Source organism: Mandrillus leucophaeus, unplaced genomic scaffold (genome assembly GCF_000951045.1).
Source record: "Mandrillus leucophaeus isolate KB7577 unplaced genomic scaffold, Mleu.le_1.0 Scaffold251, whole genome shotgun sequence".
Classification (NCBI taxonomy): domain Eukaryota; kingdom Metazoa; phylum Chordata; class Mammalia; order Primates; family Cercopithecidae; genus Mandrillus; species Mandrillus leucophaeus.
Genome location: NW_012102599.1, coordinates 2,848,033 through 2,859,114, shown reverse-complemented (window position 1 = coordinate 2,859,114; position 11,082 = coordinate 2,848,033). Strand labels below are relative to the sequence as shown.

Genomic DNA, 11,082 nt, shown 5'->3' with positions numbered 1-11,082 from the left:
GGGAGGCGGAGCTTGCAGTGAGCCGAGATTGTGCCACTGCACTCCAGCCTGGGCGACAGAGCGAGACTCCGTCTCAAAAAAAAAAAAAAAAAAAAAAATTAGCTGGACATGATGGCATGCACCCATAGTCCCAGCTACTCCAGGGGCTGAGGCGTGAGGATTGCTCAAGAATTTGAGGCTGCAGTGAGCTATGATCACACCACTGTACTCCAGCCTGGGTGACAAATTAAAACCCTGTCTTGAAAAAAGAAAAAAGAACAGTGTTTGCCTGTGGTAGGCACAGAATTGACTGGAGTGCACATAAGGGAATTCTCTGAGAATAATGAAAATGTTCTTTATGTTCTTTTAGGTAGTAGTTACTTGTATGTACACTATTGTCAAAATGCGTTGAACTGGCGGGGTGCGGTAGCTCATGCCTGTAATCCCAGCACTTTGGGAGGCTGAGGCTGGCAGAACACCTGAGGTCAGGGGTTTGAGACCACCCTGGCCAACATGGTGAAACCTGTCTCTACTAAAAATACAAAAATCAGCCAGGCATGGTGGTGTGGGCCTGAAATCCCAACTACATGGAAGGCTGAGACAGGAAAATCACTTGAACACCGAGGCAGAGGTTGCAGTGAGCTGAGATTGAGCCTCTGCACTCAATAAAGAATTAAAGAACCTGTAATCCCAGCACTTTGGGAAGCCGAGGTGGGCAGATCACGAGGTCAGGAGTTCGAGACTGCCCTGACCAAAATGGGGAAGCCCTGTCTCTACTAAAAATACAAAAATTAGCCGGGCATGGTGGTGCTCGCCTGCAATCCCAGCTACTCAGGAGGCTGAGGCAGAAGAATCACTTGAACCCAGGAGGCAGAGGTTGCAGTGAGCCGAGATTGCGCCATTGCACTCCAGCCTGGGCAACAGAGTGACTCCATCTCAAAAAAAAAAAAAAAAAAAGAATTAAAGGCCGGGCACGGTGGCTTATGCCTGTAATCCCAGCACTTTGGGAGGCCGAGGTGGGCAGATCACCTGAGGTCGGGAGTTCGAGACCAGCCTGACCAACACAGAGAAACCCCAGTTCTACTAAAAATACAAAATTAGCCAGGCTTGGTGGCTCATGCCTGTAATTTCATCTACTCTGGAAGGCTGAGGCAAGAGAATCGCTTGAACCCGGGAGGCAGAGGTTGCGGTGAGCCAAGATCACACCACTGCACTCTAGCCTAGACACCAAGAGCAAAACTCCGTCTCAAAAAAAAAAAAGAATTAAAGAGCAAATAATAAACCAACAAGCAAAAAACCCTCTAATCTCAGGAATTCTGATTCAGTAGCTCTATGAAGGATACCAGCATGTGCATTTATTTATTTATTTATTTATTATTTATTTATTTATTTATTTATTTTTTTGAGAGGGAGTCTCACTCTGTTGCCCAGGCTGGAGTACAGTGGTACAATCTCAGCTCACTGCAACCTCCATCTCCTGGGTTCAAGCGATTCTCCTGCCTCAGCTTCCCAAGTAGCTGTGATTACAGGTGCCCACCACAATGCCCAGCTAATTTTTGTATTTTTGGTAGAGACAGGGTTTTACTATGTTGACCAAGATGGTGTAGATCTCCTGACCTCGTGATTCTCCTGCCTTGGCCTCCCAAAGGGCTGGGACTGGTGGCGTGTGCCTGTAGTCCCAGCTACTCAGGAGGCTGAGGCAGGACAATCAATTGAACCTGGGAGACGGAGGCTGCAGTGAGCCAATATCGTGCCACTGACTCTAGCCTGGGTGACAGAGCAAGACTCCGTCTCAAAAAAATAAATAAATAAAATAAAATAAATAAAGACCATGTGCCTACCTCCCAAGAGTTTAAGGAAAAGTACCTCCTCAGTGATGCCAACTGAGGGATCAAATTCAACCTAAGCTGGATCGACATTCTTTCTGGGATAGCCTCCTATTGTAGCCATTCCCTTGGTGCATTTCTGCATAGTGTCCTGGTTACTGGTCTGCATCCTACCTGCCATGTTCTCACTTCACTATTGAAAACCCTCTTCAAATGGCATCTCTCCAGCTGGACATGGTGGCTCACACATGTAATCGCAGCACTTTGGGAGGCCAAGGCAAAAGCATCACTTGAGCCCAGGCATTTGACACCAGCCTGGGCAACATGGTGAAACTCTACCTCTACAAAAAATACAAAAATTAGCTGGGCATGGTGGTGCATGCCTGTGGTCCCAGCTACTGGGGAGGCTGAGGCTGCAACATCATCTGAGCCTGGGAGGTAGAGGCTGTAGTGACCCCTAATTGCATCACTGCACTCCAGCCTGGGCAACAGAGTGAGATTCTGTCTCAAAAACATAAATAGGCCGAGCGCGGTGGCTCACGCCTGTAATCCCAGCACTTTGGGAGGCCAAGGCGGGCGAATCACCTGAGGTCAGGCGTTCGAGACCAGCCTGGCCAACATGGTGAAACCCCGTCTCTACTAAAAATATAAAAAATTAGCCGGGTGTGGTGGCGCATGCCTGTAATCCCAGCTACTTGGGAGGCTGAGGCAGGAGAATCACTTGAACTCAGGAGGCGGAGGTTGTGGTGAGCTCAGATCATGCCATTGTACTCCAGCCTGGGCAACAAGAGCAAAACTCTGTCTCAAAATAAATAAATAAATTAATTAATTAATTAATTAATAATAAACCTTATGAGATAGTTACTACTATTTATCTCTATATCATAGGAAAAGAAACTAAAAGACAGAAATGCTAAGCAGCTATAGAACCAGGGCTTGCTGGCTCTAAAATTCAAGCTCTTTCTAACTCACTATGATATGACTTTAATCAGGGAAAAAATATATTCCCTTTCGAAATTCATACATATGAGGCCGGAAGAGGTGTCTCACACCTGTAATCCCACCACTTTGGGAGGCTGAGGCAGGCGGATCACCTGAAGTCAGGAGTTCGAGACAAGCCTGACCAACATGGCGAAACCCCATCTCTACTAAAACTACGAAAAATTAGCCAGGCGTGGTGGCAGGTGCCTGTAATCCCAGCTACTCGGGAGGTTGAGGCAGGAGAATCGCTTGAACCCAGGAGGCAGAGATTGCAGTGAGCCAAGATTGCACCACTATACTCCAGCCTGGGCAACAAGAGTGAAACTCTGTCTCATAAAATAAAATAAAATAAAAATTACTCTGGTAAAAGCATAAAAGAATTTGGGCCGGACATGGTGACTCATACCTGTAATTCCAGCACTTTGGGAGGCTGAGGCAGGTGGATCACCTGAGATCAGGAGTTCGAGACCGGCCTGGCCAACATGGTGAAATCCCATCTCTACTAAAAAATACAAAAATTAGACAGGTGTGGTGGCAGGCACCTTAATCTTAGCTACTTGGGAGGCAGAGGCAGGAGAATCTTTGAACCCGGGAGGCAGAGGTTAGAGTGAGACGAGATCAAGCCATTGCACTCATACCTGTGGGACAAGAGCGAGACTTCTCTCGAAAAAAAAAAAAGGAAGAGTAAGGGTGTGGCAGTGGCAAGCAGGTAAGCAGAGTGGTGTGAATGAATGAATGATGGGAGAAGGTAAGACACGAATAAGAAGACTACTGTCTCCTTATTCTATAGTGATCAGAATAAATGTTCGGACCTAAGCCAGGAGGGTGGCAGGAAGGATGAAAAATAGAACACAAATTGAGCGGCGGGGGAAGGTGACAGAACCATCAGGATTGAGTGACTTAAATCCTGGCCCATGAGGCATGCCGTGGAGAGGCTGGCTTGCTCCATGCTCTGTGTGTGTAGTAAGTGTTGGGGGTCAGCGGCTGTGGTGATTTAGGCCAACTACAGAGAGAAGCAAAGGGGACTTATCATTTTATTGTTGATCTTCATACTTACAAGATATACAGGAAATGCACAGGGAGCTTGGGGGGAACAGTTATTGAGATTGCAGGAGTAGTGGGGGGAACAGGCCCACACAAATAGTACACTGAGCCCCCACTGTCTTTCTGGCTACCCATGGTGGTGCTGAGAAAGTAACTATGGCACTGGTAGCCGACTCTCAACTTCACGGGGGAGCATTTGAGCTTTAGCCCCTAAGTTTCCTTGGGAAACTCAGTGGACAGGGTCCCTCCGTGGCTGACGCAGCAATCAGTAAAAAGCAAATGAAGGCCAGGCGCGGTGGCTCATGCCTGTAATCCCAGCACTTTGGGAGGCCGAGATAGGCAGATTACTTGAGCCCAAGAGTTCAAGATCAGTCTAGGCAACATAGCAAAACCCCATCTCCATAAACAAAGCAAAGGGAATAAGCCCACTGGTTATTTGGAGGCAATTGTTCTCACGCCAGAGTAAACCACTGGGGTTACTGGATTTATCGTGCATATAGAAACTCTTTGGAGAAAATAAACCATCCATTAACTGCAAAATGGAAGTTCTAGCTATTTCATTTAAATCAGAGATCCCCATCAGGTACCAGTTCTGTCCTTGGCCTATTAGGAACTGGGCTGCACAGCAGGAGGTGAGCAGAGGGTGAGCCAGCAAAGCTTCACCTGTGTATACAGCCGTTACCTGTCACTGGCATTAATGCCTGAGCTCACTCCCTGTCAGATCACTGGTGGCATTAGATTCTCATAAAAGTGTGAACCCTATTGTGAGGGATCAAGGTCGTTCACTCCGCATGAGAATCTAATGCCTGATGATCTGTCACTGTCTCCCATCACTCCCAGATGGGACTGTCTAGTTGCAGAAAAACAAGCTCAGGGCTCCCACTGATTCTACATTATGGTGAGTTGTATAATTATTTCATTATATATTTCAATGTAATAATAATATAAAGTACACGATAAATGTAATGTGCTTGAATCATCCCAAAACTATGCCCCAACCCAGCATATGTCTGTGGAAAAATTGTTTTCTGTGAAACCAGTCCCTGGGGACCAATGATTTAAATACCTTTAAAAACGGCCAGGCGTGGTGGCTCATGCTTGTAATCCCAGCACTTTGGGAGGCCAAGGAGGGTGGATCACCTGAGGTCAGGATTTCAAAACCAGCCTGGCCAACATGGTAAAACCCTGTCTCTACTAAAAGTACAAAAAAAAAAAATTAGCCATGCATCGTGGCACTTGCCTGTAGTCCCAGCTACTCAGGAGACTGAGGCAGGAGAATCGCGTGACCCCGGAGGCAGAGGTATCAGTGAGTAGAGATTGAGCCACTGCATTCCAGCCTGGGTAACTGAAGGGGTGGCCTGCCCCTCCACACCTGTGGGTGTTTCTCGTTAGGTGGAACGAGAGACTTGAGAAAAGAAATAAGACACAGAGACAAAGTATAGAGAAAGAAAAGCGGGGGCCCATGGGACCGGCGCTCAGCTTACAGACGACCCACGCCAGCACCGGTCTCTGAGTTCCCTTAGTATTTATAGATAATTATCTTTACCATCTTAAAGATAAGGGAGTGGCAGGACAATAGGATCGTTTTTAGGGAGGAAATCAGCAGTAAGACATAAGAACAAGGATCTCTGTGACATGAATAAGTTTAAAGGAAAATCCTGTGCCTAGAGATAAACCTTTTAGCAGCATTGTTTCATCCTATCACATGGGGATAAACCTTGGACAATACCTAGCTTTTCTAGGAACAAAGACACACCCTGCACACCCAAAATCCATTAAACCTTGAGTTACCACAGCACATGTCTCTTGCAAGGACAAGGTTGGGGGTAGGGTCACAGATTAACAGCATCTCAAATATAGAACAAAACGGAGTATCTTATGTCTACTTCTTTCTATATAGACACAGTAACAGGCTGATCTCTTTCTTTTCCCCACAGTAACAAAGCAGGACTTTGTCTCAAAAAAACAAAAGAAGAAATTACTTAGGCAAATAGTAAGGGTACAGAAGTCCTGGATAAGGTTTTCCTTTATTTATTTATTTATTTTTTTGAGATGCAGTCTCCCTCTATTACCAAAGCTGGAGTTAGGTGGTGCAATGTCAGCTCACTGCAACCTCCGCCTCCCAGGTTCAAGCTATTCTTCTGTCTCAGCCTCCAAGTAGCTGGGATTACAGGATGACAGGAGTGAGCCACCATGCCCAGTCAAGGTTTTCCTTTTAATGAAAAGCAGCCCCCAAGACCAGCCTGGCCAACTGGTGAAACAAGAAAGTAGGTGTTACAGATCGTTAGTAGAGACGGAGTTTTGCCACGTTGCCCAGGTTGGTCTTACACTACTGGGCCTAAGTGATCTGTCCGCCTGTGTCTCTCAAAGTGCTGGGATTACAGGCGAGAGCCACTACGCCTGGTGCTAAGACATTTCCAACAGTGGTTTAGCAGCAGAGAATAACATGAAATGGAATATTCAAAGAGATGTCTCAGAATATTCTACAGTCTATGGATGACAATGAATAATGATATATTTACACGGCCTATAAGACCTCAATTGATAGCCCCTCTTACACTTCTTAATTTTTTCCTGCCATCATTCTCTCAACTTTATATGTCACTCATTAACTAGGGCAAGCTTGTTCAACCTGCAGCCCCAGATGGCTTTGAATGCAACCCAACACAAATTCATGAACTTTCTGAAAACATTATGAGATTTTTTTGGCGATTTTTTGGCGGTGTCTGATATACATAGGGCTCACAGATTGGTTCAATCAGGTATGATGTTTACATACCTCTCAGGGAAGGCTGGCATCGTGGATATACCACGATCTATTATCTTGTTGATTCAGCTCTGCATTCAAAAGAATGTTAAGGCCAGGTATGGTGGCTCAGGCCTGTAATTCCAGCACTTTGGGAGGCCAAGGTGGGTGGATCACTTGAGGCCAGGAGTTTGAGACTAGCCTGAACAACATGGCAAAATCCCATCTCTACTAAAAATACAAAAATTAGCTGGTGGTGGTGGCGCACACCCGTAATCCCAGCTACTAGGGAGGCTAAGAAAGGAGAATTGCTTGAACCCAGGAGGCTGAGGTTGCAGTGAACCAAGATTGTGGCCATTGTACTCTAGCCTGAGTGACAAAGGGAGACGCTGTCTAAAAAAAAAAAAAAAAAAAAAGAGAGAGAGAAGAAGAAATACAGCAAAACAAAAAGAAATTAGCTTACAAAAAGGCCTTAGGAGTCCTCCCTTGAAAGAAAATTCCTGCAAGATGTGTTTCTTTTCAAAGGAAAAAAAAATGTTTTCAGCCTGGGCAACATGGAGAGTTTCTGTTTCCACAAAAACAATGGAAAAATTAACTGGACTTGGCCAGGTGGGTGCTTTGGGAGGCCGAGGTGTGCAGATCACCTGAGGTCAGGAGTTCTAGACTAGCCTGCCCAACATGGCGAAACCCGGTCTCTATTAAAAATACAAAAATTAGCCGGGTGTGGTTGTGGGCGCCTGTGATCCCAGCTACTCGGGAGGCTGAGGCAAGAGGATCATTTGAACCTGGGAGGCGGAGGTTGCAGTGAGCTGAGATGGTGCCACTGCACTCCAGCCTGGGCAACAAGAGTGAAATTCTGTTTCCAAAAAAAAAAAAAAGTGGGCTGGGTGGATCACGAGGTCAAGAGATCGAGATCATCCTGGTCAACATGGTGAAACCTCATCTCTACTAAAAATACAAAAATTAGCTGGGCGTGGTGGCGCATGCCTGTAGTCCCAGCTACTCAAGAGGCTGAGGCAGGAGAATCACTTGAATCTGGGAGGCAGAGGTTGCACTCCAGCCTGCTGACAGAGCGAGACTCAGTCTCAAAAAAAAAAAAAAAAAAACAAAAATTAGCTGGACCTGGTGGTGTGCACCTGTGGTCCCAGCTGCTTGGGAGGCTGAGGTATGAGGATCGCTTGGGCCTGGAAGGTGGTGGCTATAGTGAGCTGTGATCACGCCGCTGCACTCTAGCCTAGGCAACAGCACAAGACCTTGTCTAAAAAAAAACATTTAGGCTGGGTGCGGTGGCTCACGCCTGTAATCCCAGCACTTTGGGAGGCCGAGGCAGATGGATCATGAGATCAGGAGATCAAGACCATCCTGGCTAACATGATGAAACCCTGTCACTATTAAAAATTTAAAAAAATTAGCCGGGCACGGTGGCGGGCTCCTGTAGTCCCAGCTACTCGGGAGGTTGAGGCAGGAGAACAGCGTGAACCTAGGGGGTGGAGCTTGCAGTGAGTGGAGATTGTGCCACTGCACTCCAGCCTGGGCAACACAGCGAGACCTCCATCTCAAAAAAAAAAAAAAAGTTTAAAAATACTGTGTTTGTTTATATATAGAGAGAAATATGAAAAATTCACTGAAGACTGATATTCTTAATACTATCATATTTGTACAGTGTTGTAATGAATTTATAGTGACTATAATCGTGATAATCAGAAAGCATTCCATGCATATGGGAGTAGCACTTGACCTTACACAGCCAACTCACCATTACTAGTTGTTGCAACGCAGGGACATATCTAGCTTCTGCTGAACATGCAGATACACTAAAAGTGCCACGGGCTTGCACAGTAAGGCTAGAGTTACAGATCTTTGCTTTCAGGTCAGTCCTGTAGGGGAAGTAGGAAAGAGGAAGTAGGATTAAGACTATTTGGCAGCAGATAAATAATCTCTTCTATAGTTAGGAATTCTTTATTAAACGTGAGGGTATAGGCAAGATCGGTTCTCCACCTCCAAGCATCAGCAAGGACCCTTTCATATCTGGACACCTTCCATCTCAAAGTATGGTTCATATATCAAATTTTGGCGATACGGACTCAGGCCAGGGAGATGCTATGGCTGTGTTGAATTACTTGACTTAGCTCTTCTTACCTGCAGTTGCTAGAACCCAAGTGCTTTCATGAGGTCAATGAAAGGATCAGATACGGCCAGGTGCAGTGGCTCAAGCCTGTAATCCCAGCACTTTGGGAGGCTGAGACGCACGGATCACGAGGTCAGGAGATCGAGACCATCCTGGCTAACCCTGTGAAACCCCGTCTCTACCAAAAAAATAAATAAATACGAAAAACTAGCCAGGCGAGGCAGCAGGCGCCTGTAGTCCCAGCTACTCAGGTGGCTGAGGCAGGAGAATTAGCGTGAACCCAGGAGGCGGAGCTTGTAGTGAACTGAGATCCGGCCACTGCACTCCAGCCTGGGGGACAGAGCGAGACTCTGTTTCAAAAAAAAAAAAAAGAAAGAAAGGATCAGATAGGTATTAAACTATTCCTAGCTCTTTTATTAAAACTGCTGTACAATGAAGAGTATATTCTTGCTTTTACACTGCAGTGAGGTAGGAAAAACAGTGGACTAAAAATCTCACATCTCTTATACAAGAATGTTCATAGCAGCTCTATTCACAATGGCCAAAATCTGGAAATAACCCAAACGTCTATCAACCTATGAATAGCTACTTAGATCGTGGTATATCCTTACAATAAAATAATGTTCAGGAACAAATACCTAGAAATACAACAGCATGGATGAAACTGAAAACATTATGCTAAGTTTTTTTTGAGACAGAGTCTTGCGCTGTCACCCAGGCTGGAGTGCAATTGTGTGATCTCAGCTCACTGCAACCTCCATCTCCCAGGTTCAAGCAATTCTCCTGCCTCAGCCTCCCGAGTAACTGGGATTATGAATGTATGCCACCACACCCAGCTAATTTTTTTGTAATTTTTAGTAGAGATGGGGTTTCACCATGTTGGCCAGGCTGGTCTCGAACTCCTGACCTCAGGTGATCCCCAAGCGTCGGCCTCCCAAAGTGCTAGGATTATAGGCCTGAGTCACCGCGCCTGGCCCACATTCCACATTATGCTAAGTTTTAAAAGCCTTATACAAAAGCATATATGTTGCATATTCTTTAAATTTCACTTATCCAGTCGGCTCTCCTTATCCATAGGTTCCTCATCCATAGATTCAACCAACCACAGATACAAAATATTCAGGCCAGGTGAGGTGGCTCATGCCTGTAATCCCAGAACTTTGGGAGGCCTAGGCGTGCAGATCACCTGAGGTCAGGAGTTTCAAACCAGCCTGACCAATGTGGAGAAACCCTGTCTGTACTAAAAATACAAAATTAGCCAGGCGTAGTGGCGCATGCCTGTAATCCCAGCTACTCGGGAGGCTGAGGCAGGAGAATCACTTGGACCCAAGAGGCGGAGGTTGCAGTGAGCTGAAATCGCATCATTGCATTCCAGCCTGGGCAACAAGAGTGAGACTCAGTCCCAAGGAAAAAAAAAAAAATTTTCAGGAAAAAAAAAAACAAAGCAGTTGGGCATGGTGGCTCAGGCCTGTAATTCCAGCATTTTGAGAGGCTGAAGTATGTGGATTCCTTGAGCCCAGGAGTTTTGAGACCAGCCTGGGCAACATGGTGAAAACCCATCTCTACAAAAAGTACAAAAAGTAGCCAGACGTGGTGGCCTGAGCCTGTGATCCCAGCTCCTGGGGAGGCTGAAGTGGTAAGATCACTGGAGCCTGGGAAGTTGAGGCTTCACAGAGCCTGGGTCACAGAGCAAGACCTTGTCTCAAAAAATTAAAGTTAAAGTTTAAATGTAAATTTAAATTTTAAAAAATGTTTAATCTTTATTTACTTATTTCTTTAGAGTCTCCCTCTGTCGCCCAGTCTCCCTCTGATGGCCCACTGGAGTGCAGTGGTGCCATCGTGACTCAACACAACCTCTGCCTCTGGGATTCAAGAGATTCTGGTGCCTCAGTCTCCTGAGTAGCTGGGATTACAGGCATGCACCACCGCATCCAGCTCATTTTTGTATTCTTAGTTGAGACAGGGTTTTGCCATGTTGCCCAAGCTGGTCTCCAACTCGTGACCTCAAGTGATCTACGTGCCTCGAACTCCCAAAGTGCTGCGATGACAGGCGTGAGCCACTGCGCCTGGCCTAAATGCTATATTTAAAGGAAAAATAATAACAATAATTACAGCTTAATACCAAGGCCAAAAAAAAAAAAAAAAGATTGTTTAGAAAAACAATTGTAGGCTGGGCGCGGTGGCTCACGCCTGTAATCCCACCACTTTGGGAGGCTGAGGCGGGCGGATCATGAGGTCAGGAGATCAAGACCATCCTGGCTAACATGGTGAAACCCAGTCTCTAATAAAAAATTACAAAAAATTAGCCGGGCGCGGTGGCAGGCACCTGTAGTCCTAGCTACTCGGGAGGCTGAGGCAGGAGAATGGCGTGAACCCGG

The 11,082-nt window shown here is 46.1% G+C and overlaps 1 pseudogene; it reads right to left on the bottom strand.

Moving 5' to 3' along the window:
* LOC105542166 overlaps positions 1 to 11,082 on the bottom strand; it is a 67,761-nt pseudogene that overhangs the window by 9,931 nt on the left and 46,748 nt on the right.